This window comes from Oryza brachyantha, chromosome 10 (genome assembly GCF_000231095.2).
Source record: "Oryza brachyantha chromosome 10, ObraRS2, whole genome shotgun sequence".
Lineage (NCBI taxonomy): Eukaryota > Viridiplantae > Streptophyta > Magnoliopsida > Poales > Poaceae > Oryza > Oryza brachyantha.
Window position 1 is genome coordinate 6,712,275 of NC_023172.2, and position 22,443 is coordinate 6,734,717.

The 22,443-nt window shown below is 45.5% G+C and overlaps 3 long non-coding RNA genes across 3 annotated transcripts; all 3 read left to right on the forward strand.

Moving 5' to 3' along the window:
• Positions 1-444: 444 nt before the first annotated feature.
• On the forward strand, positions 445-2,824 carry LOC107305144. Its single transcript, XR_001551252.2, has 3 exons — positions 445-846; positions 2,123-2,282; positions 2,374-2,824. It is a non-coding gene; the product is annotated as an uncharacterized LOC107305144 (long non-coding RNA).
• A 6,301-nt stretch (positions 2,825-9,125) lies between these two features.
• Positions 9,126-10,543, forward strand: LOC107305103. Its single transcript, XR_001551190.1, has 2 exons — positions 9,126-9,435; positions 9,944-10,543. It is a non-coding gene; the product is annotated as an uncharacterized LOC107305103 (long non-coding RNA).
• A 1,390-nt stretch (positions 10,544-11,933) lies between these two features.
• Positions 11,934-17,747, forward strand: LOC121055594. The gene is made up of 3 exons (XR_005812641.1): positions 11,934-12,393; positions 16,681-16,834; positions 16,921-17,747. It is a non-coding gene; the product is annotated as an uncharacterized LOC121055594 (long non-coding RNA).
• Positions 17,748-22,443: the final 4,696 nt, after the last annotated feature.

The following is a 22,443-nucleotide window of genomic DNA, read 5'->3' on the forward strand; positions in this document are numbered from 1 at the left end:
ACATCCAAAAATATATGATGAGATAGATGTTCAGCTGGAGCTCAACTTTTACTATTTATCCTCTATTTCTAGGATGGGAGATGGGATGAATTAGCTATTGGGGATGCTCTAATTATATATGTTCTCTCTCGGACATCTAAAAATATAGGATGAAATAAATGTTTTGTTGGAACACTATTTTTATTCTCCATCCTCTCTTTGTTTAGATAGATGATGGATTAGAAGAGCTGTTGGGATACTCTAATTACGGGCATTCGAGACTAGCTAGCTCTCGGCCGGGTCTTGCGCCATAAACGCAACGGTCGACGTGTGCTGTGGGGATGGAGGACGCAGCGTAGGCATGCCGTGAGAAACGGTCGTGGTCGTTGCTGTTTTCGTTGCAATCTCTCTAGCTTATAAATAGTAACGGAGAGAATCAGATCACGCATCAAGTCATTGCGCTGCACCAGAAATTAATTCCTCTTGTGCTCCATTTTTCGCCGCATCGTGGCTATAGTAAGCTTGTGTGGTGTTCGTGCAAGTTCCTGAGTGCAATAGTTGGGAACTTGTTGACAATTGGTATCAAAGCGAGGTTCAAGGCTTGCACAACACTGGATGATTCGCCGAACCACCACACTCCTTCACCACGCGGTGGATCACCAGCCCAAGGCTGAGGCGTGGCCGTCAGAGCTATCAGGAGTACGCTCAATTCAAACCATAAACCTGGCTCTGATACCAAATGTTGAGAAGTTCCCCGTGATCTGACCGAACCGAGATCCACGTCCACGTGTTCATAGCGAGTACAAAGAGGTGTCCCTGCAGCCTCACAACCACTCCAGTGCTTCAACAAAAACTTGCTACTTAAAGGTAAATAAAATCTGCTAACTTTCTAAATTCACCTTGTTATACATAATTTCGATAGATTGGATCAAACCGAGATACAACATTAATAAGGATAAACCAATTAGTAGTATATTAATGTAAATATATCAATATTTAGAAATAATAACAGGATAATTCTTTTGATAAGACTCTAATGAAACACGGAATCAAACTTAATATAATTATTACTTAATCAAACACAATAGAATAGAATAGATATAACTGAGGCAATATGAGATTGATGATAACAAATATAATTTATTTAGTTGATAAGTCTTGTGTAAAGTGATAAATATATGACTTCATGTTGTCAGAGCGTCGTTCTGTTCTCTTGTCACAGAAAAACAGTTGTCAGCGACAACCAGCAAATCTGAAGTTGTAGCTTATTCAAATTTTTTATGCAAATATGTAGAATTATAAACCATTTTTAAGTTTTTTAGTAATAAATCAAATTATAACAAAATAGTTAATAATTATATATATTTAGCAAGACAAATAGTCAAATGTAAACTGAATAGGCAACGGTGCCCAATAAAAAAACGAGAGAGTATAATTTATATCCAACAACTCTATAAACTATTCCATACATATACATACTGTTGTTATATTATACCAAATTGCTATATATTATTGTATAGCCTAATTTATTACTTAATAGAGCCGTTCTATATGACCAATGACATATTAAATGTTGATATTAACATATGAATTTTCCTTAAGTGCACAGACATTTTTTCTGTTGACTTAGCAATCAATTAACGGTTCTTTTACTGTAGTGGTATTATATGGTGGACACATTTAAAACAATTGATATGAACGGAAAAGCCAATTTCGAGTGACACGTAAGAAATTTGTTCAATTTATAATAAAATACTCCCTTCGTCTCAAAATGTTTGACGTTGTTGACTTTTTGATTTTTATACACGTTTGACTCTTAGTCTTATTCAATTTTTTTTGTCAAATATATAATGCTATATATATGCATAAAAGTATATTTAACAATAAATAAAATGATACAAAATAATTAATAATTTTGTAAATTTTTTGAATAAAACTAATAGTCAAACATGTATAAAAAAGTTAACAGTGTCAAATATTTCGGAACGGAGGCAGTAGAAAGACTCTCAAATTTACTACTTTTATGGGCTTGATGGCCCTGTTAATCTTGTTGGGCCGTATGGTTCACCGTATTACAGTATCGGTGTAGTTTTTCTTGGGACGATCTGGTCCGCACGATTTGATCGGACGGTACTTTGTATAGCGGGCGATACCTCTCACTGACAAACCGAGCCAACGGCGGTGGCGTCGATGCGGATCAGCGCCGCCACGCCGTCTCGGCTCTCCCAGCGCCGGCCGACGGTGAGTCGTCTCCCAGCTAGGCTAACGTCCGACGTTCCGCCTCCGACGATGATGCGCCATGGGTGAGCTGCGTATTTATTAGCTGCTTCTCCATAACTATGTCTTTGTAGTCTTTGCGCGATCGCTGCACTGATCTGTTGTGCTTCTTTGCAGTCTGGGCTTACGGCTGCACCAATCCAGTTGGTTTAGCACAGAAGAGTGACAACGGCGCAGCTGAAATTTCTCTGCATTGCAACTGAGAGAGGAAGATACATTTTCAGTTGCAAGGTCGTCCTCTGAAAGAATAAAAATCCAGCTTGTGCTGGAAATTAGAAATTGGCAATTTGGATAGATGATATTTCGTAGTAGATTACGACGGTTTACTATCTAATGAAGGAGAAAATAGTATATCTATCACTCTTATCAGGTGGTTTCGCAAAAATAGCACCGCTAACATGGGCTTCGCAAAAATACCATCCCTAACGTGTGCATTGCAGCAGATATACCATTTTGGAGCTTTTTTGCATCTTGCTCCTCCTTTTTGGTCCCTGTCAGATTTTCTCGGACGAAACTGCCCCTCTTCATTTTTTCTCTCCAGCGTGCGTGCGTTTCCTCTCGGTTCTGTCTCTTCTTGCGTTCTGTCTGTTTCCTCTCTTCTCTCACGTTCTCACCTTCTCTCTGTTGCTTTTTCTTCTCTCTATTTCCTCTCTGTATATTCTCACATTACCACCCAAAATTTTTGAACAGATAATTTTTGGTATGTGCCAAATTCTTTAGACCAACAGCATTATAAAGCAAAAATTTAGACCACAATTTAAAATGGAATGATATGGCAATAATGCAAAATTTAGACCACAATTTAAAGATAGAACAAAATCTAGACCATAATTCATTGATAGAACACAAAATTTAAAGCAATAATGGAATAAAATGGCACATATAATTCATGCACACCACATATGAACCCAAAATACACAAAGACATGCATGGATAGAACATAGAACGTCAGTTTGCACGCCGAACTGACAATAGAGCAACAAATAGTACTAGTACAACCTCTTCCAGAGTTCCAACAAAATACATAGTTCCTTGCATTGCAGAGTTCCAACATGATCTTAAACCGAACACAGAGTTCGAACAAAATACATATAGCGAAGTTTAATTTAGGAAACATCAGCCTCGTTTTTTCGGAGTCAACTTCCTTGCACATTTCTTCTTGGGTGCCGGTGGAGAGCTTGATCCTTGTTTTGTTGGTGTCACCTGCCTCTCTGTGGTTTCTTTGAGCAGAGGCTGAGAAATTGATTCTCCTTGCTCCATAAGCATAGATAGCCTCCTACAAAATAAATAAGAGCTTTATGAGGGAGTGGGGCAGTCAATTAGCAAGTCAATTTGAGCAGTACATTACTAGAGGTATGTTTGGACAGTGTGTCAAGTTTTTTTTGTGCAATTAAGTGGAGTAAACATGACTGCCTCCACAAGCATTCTATTAAGTAAAAAAATGAAAGTTCTTTGCATACAAACAGTATTTTGTTTTGGCATTTCAAGAGAAAAACTATTCTTTCATCTAGAACTATATGTCCTAAAGGTGAGTATCTTACCTTGTTCGAAATATATAAAATTGCAGTGGCAATCAATATGACACTTACCTTCGTGTTACAGGAATAGGGCTTTGTTCAATTATTGTTTCCATAGTACATGGCCTAGTAGGGGTACTTGGCTCCGGTTGGGGATTAGGAGGCGGCCCATACTTGGTTGTGTTCCATCTTGCCTTTCTTTTCCTACAAGGATAACACACAGAATGCAATGTAATTATGTGTGAAACAAAAGAAAAATATTCTGAAAGGAAAAGGAAAAGGATCATCATCAACTACTTCTAGCCTTCATTCCTCATCATGTCTTTCATCGATCTGTAAGACTGTCACACCTGGAGTTTTATCCTAAGCCTTAATTCGTAAAAGGAATTCGTAAATAATAATTGGCTTAATTAACTCAGAAAAAATCTCCCTAAAAAAATTAATTTAATTAAATCGAAGTTCCAAATCGATTAACAGGATTTAAACTCGAATTGTAGAAGTATAAAATTTTGCCCAAAAATTAATTTAAAATTCGGCAAAAGTGGGGATTTCCTTTTTTCCTCCTTTTTCTTTTCTTTTTCCCTTCCTTCCCAAATTGGGCCGAAGTCCAATTTTCCTCCTCTCTTTTTTTCTTCTTCTTTTTCCTTTTTTCCCCTCCTCCCTCTCCCGGCCCGCTCCCTCCTCTCCTCCCGTGCGCCACGCCCCGCCTCCGTTCAGCCCAGCTCCCTCCGCACGCGCCAAAGTCCGCTTCGCCTCCCTCCCGGTCGAACCGAGCCCGCGCCGCCGCCGTGGACTGAAGGAATAAGTCTTGAGCTGTTTGGTCTTGGTCTTATGGTGTCCTACCCTTGTTTTTCAGCTTTCAGTTACTAGGACAACATCGAGGACAGGTTGTTAAAGTGCTCTAGGACAGGTGGTTAAGATGCTCTAAGACAGGTTGTTGAGATGCTCTAGGACAGCATCTTTTACTCTAGTAGGCAGCTATAAATATGTATCCAACCCTCCCCTGGAAAGGGCATGACATTTGGTGATAAGTAAACAGAAAATTGCCCTAAGTTTGAGTATCATCCTCTCACCAATGAGAGTAACAATTGAGATACTAACATCTGGTATCAGAGCCACACTTTCCTGTAGGTTGAACATCTCTTGCTCCTCCCCTTCCCAAGCTCGAGTGAGCACTCAGCCACCACCACCAGCAGCAGCAACACCGGCTGCTCCTCCTTCCCCTTTTCCTTTGCCTTCTCCACGCAACAGCTCCCCGGAGGCGCGCCATGTCCGACGGACAGTGTCGGCGTTCAGGCGCCTCGAGCACACGGCGTCAGCAGCACGCCGAGCTCGCTGCAGCGCAAGAGCGCAGGCGAGCAGCGGCACAGGCCGCAGCAGCAGCAAGGGCAGCAAGGGTGGCGACAGCGGAGTTGGCGACGATCAGGGCGGAGGCGGAAGCAGAGGAGGCAGAAGATGCAGCACGTGCGGCGGAGGCTGAGGTTGAGACCTTGCGCAGCAGCATCAACGGCTCCATCGCCGACGACGTCACCGCTGACAGGGACCTTGAGGAGCTGGCAATTGGGAGGGCGCGGGAGCGGACAGCACGGTGGGTAGCAGCCCAACGCCACGGCATGGGCGGTCCAGGGGGCCGCGCGCCCACCGACGGCACTCCAGGCGGGGGCGCACGTGGCAAAGGTAGCCTATACGGGCGCAGGCGTCCCGGCAACAGCCTAGAGCACGCGCGCGGCGACGACGCTCCCGGTGATGGCGGCCGGGTCTACGGAGAGCGCAGCCCTCACAGGCAGCGCGACTCTCCGTCCCCTGACCGGCGCCATGGCTACCACGGCATCCAAGCAGTGGTCAGGGACTTTGGTCCCGGTGGTGGGTGGCCTATCCTCACCAAAATCAACTACATCGAGTGGGCCGCGGTGATGAGGGTGAGGCTCCAGGTGCGACACATGTGGGAGACAGTTCGGTATGGCGATGTCGACTACGATGAAGACCGACAGGCACTAGACGCCCTCATCGTTGCAGTTTCGTCCGAGATGCAGTTCACGCTTTCACAAAAGCGGACTGCCAAGGAGGCCTGGGACGCCATCGCTACGGCACACATCGGCAGCGACCGCGCCCGCCAGAGCACGCTACAAGCACTCCGCCAGGATTAGGAGAACCTGGCCTTCAAGCCAGTGAGGACATCGATGATTTTGCCATCCGTCTCAACACTCTGTTGTAGAAGATGGTGCAGTACGGCGATGACACCTACAACGAGGAGAGAGCTGTCGAGGAGCTCTTCCGCTGCATCCCAAAGAAGTACAAGCAGATCGCCCGCTCCATCGAGTCTCTGCTGGACCTCTCCATGATGACGATCGAGGAGGCGATTGGTCGCCTCAAGGTCGTCCACGGCGATGAGCCACAGCCCCTCTCTAGGCCCATCACCATTGGCGGGAAGCTCCATCTCACTGGGGAGCAATGGGAGGCCTGCTAGGGTGATGGGAAAAAGAGGGACTCCTCCTCCGTAGGCAGCCGCAAGCGCGACAATCTGCGCAAGGGGCGCGGAGGCGTCCAGGTCAGGTTACGAGGACGCATTCGGGGTGGTGCCCGCGGAGGCGTCTAGGGCGACACCACCGGCAACCGTATGTGGACGCGAGACGACGCCTGCCTCAACTGTGGCAAGTTTGGCCACTGGGCCAAGGACTGCCGACAACCACGATAAGGCCAGGCCAACGCCGCACAAGTGGAGGAGGAAGAATCGGCCCTGCTACTGGCACACGCAAGCATCGAGCTATCTCCAGCGGCACCGGCCGCATCGGCTTTCCTCTACCTAGAAGAGCCGAAGGCACGCGCCCTTCTTGGCGACGGCTCAAACAACGACAAGACTGATGGGTGGGTCCTTGACACCAGGGCCACCCATCACATGACCGGCCAACGGGAGTTCTTCACCGAGCTTGATCCTAGCGTCCGAGGCTTCGTCAAGTTTGGGGATGCCTCTGGCGTGGATATCAAGGGCACCGGCTCCGTCATCTTCACCACCAAGTCCGACGAGCACAGGCTGCTCATCGGAGTCTACTACATCCCTGCACTGAGGAACTCCATCATTAGCATTGGACAGCTGGAAGAAGAGGAAGGCTCATGCGTGGTGATCAAGAACGGAGTCATGAGGATTTGGGACCGGCGCAAGATCGGGGAGCGCCGTGGTCGCTTCCTTGTCAAGGTAACCAGAGGCAACAACCGACTCTACATCCTCCACGTGAAGGTAGCACAACCCGTGTGCCTCGTCGCCCGCCGGGACGACGAGGTGTGGCAGTGGCACGAGCGCTTCGACCATCTCCACTTTGAGGCCCTGAAGCAGCTCACTACCAAGGAGATGGTATGAGGCATGCCATGCCTTGACCACGTGGAGCAGTTCTGCGACGTCTGCGTGCTGATGAAGCAGAGGTGACTCCCCTTTCCCCATCAGACGAGCTTCCGAGCCAAGGAGTGGCTCGAGCTCGTGCACGGGGATTTGTGTGGCCCGGTGACTCCGGCCACACCAGGAGGACGACGCTTCTTCTTGCTGCTCGTCGATGACCTATCCCGCTACATGTGGGTGACGGTCCTCGGTAGCAACGGAGAGGCTGCAGACGCCATCAGGCGCAGGCAGGCTACTGCGGAGGCGGAGTGCAGCCGCAAGTTGCGCGTCCTGCGCACCAACAACGGCGGCGAATTCATGGCAGCTGAATTCGCGTCGTACTATGTCGATGAAGGTATTCACCGCCACTACTCCGCGCCATACAGCCCGCAGTAGAACGACGTCGATGAGCGGCGCAACCAGACGGTTGTGGGGATGGCTCGAGCCCTCCTCAAGCAGAGAGGGATGCCGGCTCTCTTCTAGGGGGAGGCGGTGGTGACGGCCGTCTACACCCGGAGGAGCCGTTGCGCCGGCCGAGGGGGAGCCGGGGTGCCGCCTGGAGGGTTTCCACAGCATCGACCGGCGAGGAGGCACGGGGAGTCGTCGACTGGTAGGGACGCGCCGACCCGCGGGTCGGCGCGAGGAGGGGTGGGGCCGGCGTGCAGGCCACCGGCGGGGAGAGGCGTTGCCGGCCGGGGGGTAGCGGGGAGGGGCGTCGTCGGGGTAGGGGCTGGCGTCGCCGGCGCGGGGCCTGGTGTCGCTAGAGATGGAGACCGCGAGGAGGGGCGGGGCCGGCGTGCAGCCGACCGGCGGGGAGAGACGTCGCCGGCCGAGGGTAGCGGGGAGGGGCGTCGCCGGAGATGGAGACCCTGAGCTGGGCGGCGGTGGCTAGAGGAGAAGAGGCAAACCCTAGCTTCAATACGCTGGAGAGAAAGAGAAAGAGCTGACGCCCAGGAGTTCTCGTTCACTCTGGAGACAAAGAGAAAGATGGCAAAAAATGAAGAGGGGCACTTTCGTCCGAGAATATCTGACAGGGACCAAAAAGGAGCAAGATGCAAAAAAGCTCCAAAATGGTATATCTGCTGTAATGCACACGTTAGGGATGGTATTTTTGTGAAGCCCATGTTAGCGGTGTTATTTTTGCGAAATCACCGAATAAGAGTGATAGATATGCCATTTTCTCCTAACGAAGGAATGGCTGTTTTTCTGACTATTTGGAAGACAGGTCTTATCTCTACCAAACACCTGTGCGCTTGATTGTTGGTTTCAGAATCTCTACTTCAGTGTTAATTGCTAATGCAATTAGTTAACAACGTTCCTCCTGCTGATTTCTGGCTTATATGGAAATTTCAGAAATTATACAGGCTCATTACTCTTTTTCCAAAAAAAATACAAACCCATTGCCATTACTAATATATATGCAGGCTTTTTGCTGTTTTTGAGAATCAAGACTATGAGAGACAGTGTTTACTGCTGATTTGTAGCTTCTCTGGAAATTGATCTACAATGTACTACATGGATGCTTATGTTGAGCTCCTGACGCAAAAGATGAAGAGCCTATGAAGATTGCTTGGCCCTGACAGACTGAGGGCAACAACGCACCCGACTCCGTCTATTTAGGGGGTGTTTGTTTCTAATGACTTAATTTTAGTCTCTACTCACATCGGATGTTTGGACGCTAATTTGAAGTATTAAACATGCTAATAAAAAACTAACTTCATAAATAAGAGTTAATCTGCGAGACGAATTTTTTAAACCTAATTAATCTATAATTAGCAAATGTTTACTGTAGCATCACATAGGCTAATCATGGATTAATTAGGCTCATTAGATTCGTCTCACGAATTAATCCAAGATTATAGATGGATTTTATTAATAGTCTACGTTTAATACTTCAGATTAGTGTTAAAATATCCAATGTGACATCGGCTAAAATTTTAGCCCCATCTAAACATCCTCTTAGCTATGCATGCAGAGATTTTGTCCTACCTGGTGGCAATTAAATGAAGAAAGAGAGAGGAGCTGGCGCCTGCTTCGTCGACGGCCAGTGCACGTGCTCCCAGGCTTGGAGACCATTCAGCTGGGCGTTGTATGAATTCGACGACGGCGTTGGCAGATCGATTGCGTCCACGCACCAGCGTGACTTGTTCTTCCTGTCGTGCTTCCACGCCAAATCAACTGAGGATGACAGCGGCGCACGGCATGGGGAAGCCGGTGGCGCCGTGGGAGATGGCGGCGCACGGCGTGGTACGGTGATTTCCTCCTACGCGCAGCGATTCGTCCCTCTACCTGGTGAGATTCCCCTCCGACATGTGAATCCCCCTCCGCCATGTGAATCCCCCTCCGCTCTGTGATTTGCCCCCTCGATCTGTTCAGCGGAGATGGCCTCATTGGAGTCGCCGGGTCGGGATGCGTCGTGGTCGACAACTTGGGCCACCGGCCGTCGGGGATGCGCACAACACATACAGCAAAGACAAAGGCAGAGGGGCTGCGGCGCGGGGGTGCAGGCGCTAGAGGCAGGCAGGAAAGGGCTTATGGCGTGGGGCGCGTAGGCGGCGCAGGGCATGACCGCCGCCGTCGGCAAGCGCACGCAGCAGGCCGCGCAGCTGTGCAGCTCGGTAGGATGCAGGCACCAGGTAGCAAAGCAAGTTAGCGGGCCCATGCTTTGCTAACTTGGTCTGATGATTAGAAAAAAATTTGATTTCATTTACTGATTCATAACTCGTAAGTTTGTGATGTTATTTACTAATTTAGAAATTTATGATTTAGTAATTGTTAGTTTGTGATGGCAACATGGCAGGAGGCTGCTGTTAGCGGTGGCAACATGGCAGGAGGCATGGGCATGGAGGTGTTGGCTGGAGGAGGAAGGAGCTCGGGGGCTCGACAAGTGCCGGGGGCACAACCAGTTTGATGATTAGAAATAATGATCACTTTGCCGAACTTGTTTCATGTTCAGAATCTGAAAAAAATGTTCTGAAGCTAGCATTGTCTACAAACTTATTGTTCCCTAATTCAATTAACTTTATGCTTTTCATAGGGACCATAGCCCACACCCAAATGGTGATTTTATTAACATGTTCAATCACCAGCTGAACATGTCGCTGCTTTCCAGATGTTTCAGGAATAGGCTATTTCCAGATAGCAACTAGAAGGTACACCGGCTAAAATTTACTGTCCATGTTCTCAGATATGTACAAGTTAGCATAAGTGTTCTTGATAGCCCTTGCTGTTAGGATTGGTGTTAACCCATGCTGCCTGCAAGCATCAACCGGATCCAAATTTTTTCGCATTGTGGAATCTCAGACTTTATGTAATATTTGAACTAAATGATCTGCAGCTATGTGTTATGATGAACTGACTCTAGTCAGTATGATAAGTGCAATATTTCAGTTTTTATGAATGTGAGATTGAATATATGTACATTTTATATATTTTATATATTGAATTTGTGCAGTTCTTGATTAGAATGTGAGCAATTCTTGATGTGAATGTGAGCATTTTTTTATGGTTACAGAAAGCAACAAAATGACATACAAAGATCAATGCGTGCTTGATCAGGATACATGTATGCATCAAAACATCCTAAAGACAACCAAACAGACAATAATTGTCTAAACTGTTGTATAACCTGTCTATTTCACTGCCTGTATGTGTCAAATAGACAGCTGTTGTCTGGACCATTGTACTTGCCCTGAAGATAGAATGCAATAAATGCGGCAAGGTTGATTTACACTGAGTCAGAAACATGTTTTTATGCAACTTTAGATCCAGTTAACATCATGATACAACGCAAACCTACCATTTCTGATAAAATTTTCATCCGTGTTCAAACAGAGCTCGGTTTATATCGGAGCACTAGGAGCAAAGAACAGAGCAAGCACAGATCAATATCCACCGGACGGGAAATCGAAATGTTATCAGATTTTTATGAATTTCATATAGTTACATCCACAATAACACAAACAATTTCTGAAGAATAGAGGAATGCACATGATTAATTGTGCCTGGATTCTAATATCTGCTAACGAGCTCTGTACTTGAGTGTTCATTTCAGTATCAGTATTCAGTATTGATTGCTGATGCAATGGTTAACATAATTCCTACTGTTGGTTCCTGGTTTATCTAGAAATTGAGAAATGACATATATGCAAAAATATTACGTGCAGGCATTTTAGCCGTTTTTGAGGATATATATATATATCATCAGTATTGAGTATAGACTGCTAATGCAAATGATTGACATTGTTCATGCAGTTGCTTTGTGGCTTCTCTGAAAATCGAGGAATGACAAACATGCAAGCGTTTTGGAGGTGAATAGTTTACAATCAAGACTGGACGAAATGTATGCATCTGGAGATTGCTTGTCATTGCAAACTGAAGATAGAAAAACTGACAATCTGAGGATAGAGATAAGCTTCCAGTTTTCCAGGATTTATCAACTGATATAATGCAGAAAGGATGCATTTTACACTCAGCCAGAAACAACCTCAATGCCAATTTAGATCCAACTACTGAGATTGCAATACATCCAAACCCATCAAAGTACTCCTACAACATTAAACTTCAGCTTTGTATTGACTGACAATGCCAAACACTAATTAGTTACATCTGGGATAATACAAGATTATAGGCACATTACTGACAATGCCAAACACTAATTACATTCACGATAATACACTATTTGCTAAATAATCCAAGCTGTCCTATTACAAGCTGCCTAGTGGTATCCGTGCAGGAAGGCATGGGAGTTTTTTGGAGAAATATTATTATTTCAATGGAAAATCGCAAGATTAGAGGTCGCTCACGGGAAATCGTGGGAATAGGCGCATGTCGAATGGTGGAATGCCAACAGGGCACATGTCGACGGACGGGAGGTCGATAGGTCCGAGCACCGCCACTGTCGAACAAGTCGCTGCCTGTCGAACGGGGGGAGGACGACATGTCGCCGCCTGTCGAATGGGGGAATGTCGGTAGGTCCCCCCAGGCCAACAGCATCTGCTTTTGCTTTCACCTTTTGCTTTCGCTTTTGCTTTCGCTTTTCCTTTTGTTTTCGTTTTTCCTTTCGCTTTTGACAGCCTATAAACCGAACCACGGCTTCGTTTTTGGACCACATCCCCGAGAAGGCGTACACCATGTCGCTGTCCGTCGTAGAGTCGCCGGAGGGTGACTGAAGCAGCTAGCACGCCGGAGAGGAGGTTGAGGAGCTGCTGGCTAGCAGTAAAGAGGTGGCCACGGCCTACACCAGTGAAGGTATGCATCACTAATCCCAGAGTAAAGTTTATTAAAAAATGGTTTGTGATTTTTTAATTGTTTCGCATATATCATTGTTAGTAGGTACGTTTTGTTAGCACTTGTTTGGTTAGCAGTGTTAGTACACATTTTTCGGTGAATTGAAATAATTGCAATTTTAAAATAGCCCTTTGGTCAGTAGAGATTAGTTATGCGAAAAATAAGGTAGAAGGTTGTATATTTTATTTGGATTATGAAACCACTAGTTGGTTAATAATAGTTGTAAGTTAGTACATGACAATATAGTATAAGTTGTAGCAGGGTAATTATTGAATAATCAAATGGCAAATTGTTAGATAATTTGTTAATTATGTAGCAGTTGTGTCACTGGTAAATGGTGCTAGATGTATTTAAGTAGTGAGAAGGTTAAATTAGTTGTTAGTAAGTATGTGTTATTATTTTATTTGTATTATGAATCCAATAGCTAGTTAAAAAATAGTTGTAAGTTAGTACATGGCAAATGTTGACTATTAGTTGAGCGTTAAATATTACTACATTTCCCCTCGTATATCTGCTACGGACGAAATAAATTTTGATATGACAATATTAACTTATAGAAATATACAAGCGATATAATCGTTTAATAAGCAACTTTAAAAATAGAAGTTGTTATTTTGGTATTTTAAAAAATATGATTAAACCCATACATAACTTTCAATAGAAAAATTATGAATTAAAACTACATGTTATCAAATACATCAAATTTGATATGATTTTTTTAAAAAAATTAAATATGTTTTATATTTTGTGAAAAAAATAATAAGTGAAAACAAATATTTTTTTTCAAGACACATTTGTTGAAAAGTGATTTTCAAAATTGATGCAAAGCATTTTACAATAAATATTGCTAAATATAATGAAATAATATTTCGTATAAAAAATATTTTTTAACATTCATAACAAATATTCACTAATTTTTTTTGTTTGTTTCCACAACTCAAATTGTTCAGTGGCGTAGACAGGATTAGGTCAAATTATAGGGGCATGTAGTGGATTGGCCTGCTAATGACAAGGTTAAATTAGTTGTTAGTTAGTACATGTTATTAATCGCAAGGTACTGTATTTTATTTAGATTATGAAACCAATCGTTGGTTACTCATAGTTAAACGCTAGACTATTTGTAATGTTTTATCAGGATGTCAGGTGATATGCCCATTCGTCTGTATTATGGCGATGCTCCTTTTCAACTATGTGATAGCGGGGTGGATTTGACTGTATATGGCTTCCAGATACGTGTCTAAACGCACCGGAGCACATGGGATTCAACGACCTGTTAGGGTAGTTGTATAATATGTTTGGGGTAGATTCAGTGCTCGATAAATTTATGATAAATGCCATGTGGCCAGTGAGGGGCCAACACGGATGGCAGTGGAGAGTAGTTGAGATTGCCTCAACTGGAGGTTCGAGAAAGTTTCTTAGTAAAGTAAGGGAGAAAGGGTATAGCCTGACGATACTAGTGTAGAAAACAACATGTGTTGATCAATCGGGGGAGGCAAGTCATGTCGTGGTGGAAGAAACTCCATTCGGAGATCAACAAGTGGAAAATGTTTGGCAGACCGAGGAAGCTCCAGAGGGAGAAGCAGTACAAGGTACTACACAAGCAGAGGTCATTGTTCATGACAATAGTCAGGAGGCCAACGACTCGGATGACGCAGAACCAGATTCGCCCATGCGTGCTGACGTGGCAGAGGAGAATGAGGCGGTTGTGGATCAGATGGAAGTGGAAAACGAGGAATACCTTGCGCTTGTAGTGCATGAAGAAGATACAACACAGTGGGACAACGAAACCGACATACCCGACGATTGGATGATCATATCCATGAGTCGCATGATGGTTAACGATGGTCTAGATGCCCACTGGCGTTATGACAACAAGCAGGTGCAAGTAGGACAGACGTTTCATCACAAAGGTCACCTACAAGCTGCGGTGAAGAGGTGGGCATTTGACCAGAAGCGTGAGTTTAGGGTGAAGGTTTCGACTAAGACAACGTATGACGTGAAGTGCACATAGGCTGGATGTCCTTGGAGAGTGCATGGGTACAAGCCACAACATGACACTTTATGGGTAGCTTCGAGGGTTGAGCAACTACATGTTTGTTGCACAATACCGTACTGCAACACAGGAACATGACCTCTGATTTGTAGCACAAATGGTATATTCAAAGGTGGTGAGAAAAACATCACTGTCCCCTTTCACCATAATGCATGACATAGAGAAAGAGTACGGATATGAGATATCGTATGACAAGGCTTGGAGGGCAAAACAGAAGGCACTGGAGATGAGGTTTAGAACTTACGAAGATTATTATCACAATCTCCCCGCACTATTGGAGGTGATGCAAGCAAGAAACCCTGGCACACACATAGCTATTCTGGACGAGGTCAATGCAAATGGGGAGAATGTTCTTTGTCGGGCTTTCTGGTCATTTGGGTGCATGATAGAGGCATTTAGAAATTGCATTCCCCTCCTTTGCGTGGATGGTACTTTCATGATTGGCAAGTACAGAGGAACAATTCTAACTGCAATCGGAGTCGACGCGGACAACCACGTCATTCCTGTTGCTTTCGCCTTCGTTGAAAACAAAAACACATCAAGCTGGCTTTGGTTTTTGCGACAAATCAAATTGGGTGTTGTTCAAAACAGACCAATTGTCTGTCTGTTGCATGATCGACACCCCTGTTTGCTATTGGCGATACAAAAGCTTCAAGAAGATATCAACAAGGAAGTGCCTTGGCTTGACTTGCGTAGCAGATGGTGCATGCGACATCTGGGGGCTAATTTTTTAGACAATTTTGGAGTAAGAGATTGATGGACCTGTTCAAGAAGCTATGAAAGCAGAATCAACAAAGAAAGTTTGATGCTATATGGGAACAACTGGATCGTTTGACAACACACACATGGAAAAGATTAGGAAAAGACCCGTAGTAGCCAGATGGGAGGAGCCAGAGGGACATGAAGCCATCCCTAATGAAGCACCAAGTATTACTCATCACAGGAGGTGTGGAAGGGCCACTAAGTGCTTCACGGAGTGGATAGAATTTGAGCCAAAGGAGAAATGGTCGTTGTTGCACGATACAGATGGTTCGAGGTATGGTCTGATGACAACAAATCTTGCTGAAGTGTACAACTGGGTTATGAAAAATACACGACCTCTTCCACTGGTTGCTATTCTTGAGGGAATCACGAGGGATACACAAAAGTACCTCCGCAAACGATATGCCATGGCCTATCTGTACCTCAACAAGCCCGGTGTTAAGTACAGCCCAGGTATTACGCAACATATGGATGAGAAAAGTAAGAAGGGTGGAATCCACAGGGTGTGGCCTGCTGGGAATAGAGAGTTGCTATTTGAGATACGACTTCGTGACAAGAGTGGTGTCGGCATTGGATCAACGGACATCACATTGGAATGCGCGTTGTGGCCAGAGAATCGTGCTTGCAAATGCAACTACAACAAGCCTTCTCTTTTTTTACCGGCCATGTTCTCAGGTGTTTGCCGCGACGGCAAAAGCCGGCGTTGATGCTAACCTTTTTGTTTCCCCGTACTTCAAAAAGGCAGCGTGGGAGGCAACTTGGCATGGTGAATTGCGTGGTTGGCATGCCATGTGCGATTTCAATCGTCCTCCTCCAGGGCAAGCCATTTGGGTTCCTGACTCAGGTCAATTAGTTGATACGAAGGCTCTTCGCAAGTCACGCAGGATCAAGAACCTTATGGACGAAGCTGAAGCGAACGATGGACCTCGTCATAAGAAAGTTTGCATTCTTTGCGGGGGGAAGCATGCCCGGACAGATTGCCCCCTGTACACTGTAGGGAAACACGCCGCAGGTGCTGATGTTTGTCGCGTTCCAAAGAGGAAGTCCAAGAAGAAAAATAATTCTTAGTTCTGTATTAGATATTGGTGGTATTGTTGAGTACGGCTGTAATTTTATTTGAACCCTCTTGTACTTTGAATATCCAAATTTACGTGGCATGTCCTTGTAATTTTAATTTCGAACACCATTTCACTATAATAATGGAATTTCTATGTCGGGGGCCTGTACTTATAATTTTGATATGCGGTACACTTTCAATATCCATATGTATGTGTCGTGGATTTGTAACTTTAATTTCGCCGTGCAATACAGTATTATCGGTACGATGTACATTTTGTTAGCTTTTGATATTTAAATTGGTAAGTACTCTAATTGCATTATGTATTTTACTACAACCAGATGTGCGTTCTTCTAATATGTGATGGTATGTGCAGGTATGGCTGATCAGACTGCAGTGCAGCAATTGATTGACCCAGACACTGATCAGAACCACCGATCGCGTCATCTTAGTACAGGGACTTTCTGCAATGCCCTAAAGATGCGAGGACCGGATCAATATTGGCGTACTAATCCTCGTTGGATTCCAAGGTGCATAAATTTACAGATAGTTTTCTTAGTAATATCGTATTTTCAAATCTTGATGTATTATTAACATGCCGTACTTCAAGTTGTAGGTTGAGAGCAGTTGGGCTGTTGACCTTTGCACGGCTGGTCGAGCCTTCACGTGGAAGGTCCGAAAGAATCCTAATTGACGGGCGCTTCTTAGTGCTCTTGTGGATATATGGAGGCCAGAGACTCACACTTTCCACCTAACAGTTGGAGAGATGGTGCCCAATTTGCAGGATGTGTCTTATTTGTTGGGGCTGCCGCTAGCTGGGCCAGCAGTTGGCCCAATTGTGGTACATGCTAGATGGGTCGATGACCTTCTTGCCAGTTTTGCAGGTGTGCTACCCGATGGACTTAATGATCTCACAGATGGCCATGGACCAACGAAGACCTGGCTCAATCAGTTTCGGTAGGATGTCTTCCCTGATGACCAGGACGAGTGGATACAGCAACGGCACTTAGTCGCTTACCTCCTGTGGTTGTTCGGATGGGTGATGTTCACGGGAACACATGCCGACTTCGTGGACAAGCACTTCATCCACTACACGGAGGAGATTGCAACATTGCCTATGGACGATATTCCATAGTACAGTTGGGGGTCGGCGGTACTTGCGGCAATGAACGCTGGACTGTGCGATGCTTGCGTGAGGAACAACAAGCAAAGTTCACTAATAGGATGTCCGTTGCTGCTTATGTTATGGGCACATGAGCGGTTCGACATTGGGAGACCTTAGCTCGACTCGTACGCAAGCTATAGGGTGTCCGAGATGTATACATCCAGTGTCGATGACATCGACGATCGTCCCACTATGGGATAGTTGTGGACGCACCGTGAGGTTATCTTAGTTCAATTCTTTTGTATTGTCATTATGAACGGTTTAGTACTAGTGATATACTATCCTGATACAACAAATTTCTTCTGGTTGCAGCCGAGGTGGGTTAGCGGGACGACACGACGTGTGTACACGCAGTTTGTAGCTGACTTTGATCAGCTTACGCCTAACCGTGTTCGGTAGACTCCGTACACCCCACACGATGTACACAACAGGGCCCCGCATGGTCTCGTGGACCTTTGCACGCAAGATACACAACTCTGAAGGACTACTTGTAACCTTGTTCTGGACGTGCATGTGGAACCACACAACATCCACAGGGTGATGAAACAAATGGGCATGTACCAACCCTTCCCTCTACGAGCCGGTCGTGCTTTGGCTCAAAATCTGCATAGGTTAGTACTCATCAAAGTAGTTGAATGCAGAACTATTTGAAAAACATAACTTCATAACATTCCTACGTACGTCTGTATGTACTAGGTGTGCAGGTACTCTAGAAAGGGGCTCGGGCTGTCATACGAGATGAATGTTGTCACCGCTGTAGAAGAGTGGGAGCACGCAGCCAAAAACTTGACACCTAAGACAGCTCTCGACGATAGGAGTTTCTATGGGCCGTACCTTCGTTGGTACCACACTGCCACACGATGGAGGTGTTTTCCACCACAAGGAGATAGCAGCGTGCCCCACTCGACGGCCATTACCGACACGTTTGCCCCTCAGCCACGCTCGGCCTACAACTCAATGGTACGTGTTTAATAAATTTGCAACTAGGTCACTTCCTCTAATTAAGATGCAATTACTACAATAATATGAATTATCTGTATTACTTGTGGAACCAGGCGGAATTTATTGAGCAAGTTCATCAGGAGTCCGACATCATCCTGAGAAGGCTAGAGCCATGGCCTACGGTGGTCATGCCTGACGACGTGGCGAGCGTCCTTCGCCGGTTCCGCGCTCGTGCTGCCGCAGTGCTACGTCACGTGTCATGTCGGAGCGCGGCAGATGTGGTGCCCCTGTTGGCCCGTAGGGGGGCACCACCTCTACCCCGATGTTCCAGCGTCGATAACAGTGGTCCATCCACGTCACGTCGCAGGTATGAAGAGCGCCGCACATCTCACAGTCGGCCTTCCTTTCAGCGCACATCTCAATCGGATTACACAAGTGGGTTAGCTGGATCAGAGGTGCTGACATCGAGCACGAGGCATCCATGCCCACAGGGAGAACAAACTCCACCATTTGTTCAGTCCACACAGGGAGCATCTGGATCGTCACACATCCCTCCCATGCCAACAAGGGATAACATGTTGAACGCACAGGCAAGGGGACTTCAAATCACTCCGCGTGCACTGGAGCAAGGGCAGGCACAACACACATGTAAGTCCTTTTAAACTGTTCTACACTTTAGGCCATAATTATATGTATCATGACTAAGTGTGTATTTTTTTGGTTTCTCCCTCGTATGCAAACAGTCGATGACTACGGTTCAGCCTCGACAATGTACGGGATGCCTACTTATGGGATGCCTACTTACGAGATGCCCACTTACGAGATGCTAGCTCAGTCCCCTCGCACTCCTCGCACTACAGTTGCTGCCGACTTCTTTGCCATTCTAGACCCAGGGTTCAATTACTAGAACGCACCACCACCTCTAGTCACACCGCCGACGCAGGAGATAGAGGTCGTTCCGTCACCGAGGCGACACCCTAGTAGGCACCAAGAAATAGGCACCCCCCGATGCTTTGACATATCCCACTGAGCAAATTAGGCATAGGAAGAAGGTGGGACCTAGCAAGCGTGCGAAGGGCACAAACCGTCCATGAGTTTTCTATTCCTATTCAATTTTGAGACATGTATGAAACACTTCATTAATGTTTTTTTATTCTACTATGCTCATTTTTGTATCTGTTTAAACACTTCCGCACGTGGCATGCGTAACCTTTAATGACATCCATTATCTACAACAATGGTTGCCCTAAACCATAACCACAAATCCAATTTAATAAAATGTTAGCTTAATTTAGTACAAAATTTTACACTACATAATCTACATTAATGGTTCCGAGATTTTTGATGATTCATTTTCCCCTGCATCGTTGACGATGATCTCATTGTAAGTAGCATTTCTTCTGACTAGGTGTCAACTTACCATATATTACCGTTAAATTGAAACTACAAACTGATTTTAATATATACTACAATTTTTACCTTGCTACTAAGTTGTAATAACATGTGGAATAACGATTCATCCTTACTCCTTTCCATAAGCAGACAAGGCTAAACAGGTAAATTAGATCATTAATGCCTTTTCAGTTTCTTCCAGTACTTGAGTAAGGTATATTTGTGTATTCTTCACACACAAATATAAATTTGTATAGTAATATTTTCCCACTATTCAAGTGTATCAACCGATAAATTATATGACAATAATATTGAAACACTTGAATATTTGTAAAATATTAAAATAGATAATTAATTGTATTTATTTAATATTTACATATTTATATTTGCGTTTCACGAATACACAGAAGTAGCATATTTAACGACTAGAAGAAACTGAAAGGGCGGTTTGTGATGCTAACTTACTTGTTCGGCACAGTCTGCTTGGTAACCTTGGTTGCTTCACGTAGCCTCTCCCACGGTGAACAAGGAAATGAGTTCTAAGTTTCTGTGTTTCACTGGTGTGTGTTCGGTGCTCTTATATTGCGAGGGGCGCCGAAATTTCACGGTCACGGTAGGTGAAGTGGACACGCCGAAAATTTCGCAGTCGGTAGGCTGAGTGGAGAAATTTGCGCAAAGGCGCAGTCGACAGCGAAAGCAAAAGGAAAAGGAAAAGCAAAAGCGAAAGCGAAAGGTGAAAGCAAAAGCAGATGTTGTCGGCCTGGTGGGGAGGGACATGTCGACATTACCCCGTTCGACAGGCGGTGACATGTCGTCCTCCCCCCGTTCGATAGGCAGCGACTTGTTTGACAGCAGTGGTGCTTGGACCTATCGACCTCCCGTCCATCGACATGTGCCCTGTCGGCATTCCGCCGTTCGATAGGCACCTATTCCCGCAATTTCCCATGAGCGACCTCTAATCTTGCGATTTTCCATTAAAATAATAATATTTCTCCAAAAAATTCAAGGCATGGCGATGCCGGCCTCCGGTGACCTAGGCCGCCGCTTTCAAGCAGCAGGCGCTGCCGGAGCCGCTCTTCATGTACGGGTGGTGGCGGCGCCCCAGCCAGGACGTGCCAGACTCTGCACTGGACGGCACAGGCAACGGGGTCGCCATGCTGGGGTTGTAGTGCGGAGACGCCGCACGAGGTGGAGGACTTGCCGGAGTGTAGTCGGGTGATGTGGCGAGGCCCGGAGGCATCGATGGAGTGTAGTCCGTCGAGACGGCTCCGCGAGCAGGGGACAACGGCATGTAGTTCAGCGATGCGGTGCGCAGTGCGATGCGGTGCGCCGTGCGGTGGCGTCTCCTGGGTGTAGTACAATAGCACTGCCTGGTGGGGAGGAGTCGACGGTGTGTGGTTAGGCGACAGGGCCCGGCGCAGAGGCGTTGCTGGGGTGTGGTCTGGTGATGCCGCCCGCCATGGAGGAGTCAACCTCGTGTAGTCCGGTGAAGCGGCCCGCTGCGGATGAGTCGACGGGGCGTAGTCTGGTGAAGCAGCACGCCAGGGAGGCGTCGATGGGGTGTAATCTGCCGATGCGGTGCCCCGTAGAGGACTCGATGGAGTGTAGTCCGGCGAAGCAGCCTGAAGGGGAGGACTGGATGGGTTGTAGTCCGATGCAGCCCGGGGCGGAAGGTCGACGGGGTATAGTCCGGCGAAGCCGCACGTGGCGGAGGCAGCGCCATCATCATCCTCACTAGTGGAATGACAAACGGTGTTAAATGACGTGTTAAAGTACTATTTTACCCTTTCACGAGAATATCATTTTTACCCTTATTTGTTTAGTCATTTGTATTGTTACCCTCCGTTATACATCATAGAAATATACAAAAACAATATATTATTAATTCAAATCACATGTTCAAAAACTTATAGTTTTTTTTAAAAAAATTGACGGAGTTTTATCAGAAATTGGATACAATTTTAACAACAGTTAGATATAGCATATCATATCAAACTTTATCGTGTATTTCCACATATTACATGTCCAAAATGTCACAGAATTGGTCCACATGTAACCATGTCCAAAATATCATAAAATAGACAATCATATCATCTCAAATTAGTCCAAATATTACCATGTCCAAAATATCCCAAAAGCAGACAACAATACCATCTCTAAGTGTCCCACATATTATAAGTCCAAATTATCACAACACTAACAACCATACCAAGTCAAAGGGTTCCACATATTAAAGTCCAAATTATCAAAAAAGTAGATAACCACATCAAGCACCAAACCATGCAGCTAGACTCCCTCCATCTTCACCTCCATCTCCTCTTCCCCTTCCCCTGGCGGTAAGTCTTTGCCCCCACCATCCAACATGCTGAAGAATAACCGAACTCTAACAACTAGTCTCAACTCATTAACAACTGGCCTACAAATCACAGGAAAAATAATACACATTTATCTAATCGCCCACATCGTCGTATGAACTAAATTGAGAGACAACCACACAAGAATAACACAAACATTATACCCGCTAGCCCCTCTACCATAAAAATTTCTTCCATCGCCTTAATTTCCTCCATGACTAGTCTTTAGTACATTTGTATTCCAAGAATATTTAGCAATTTTCAGCACAATGCTCTCCCAGGAGAT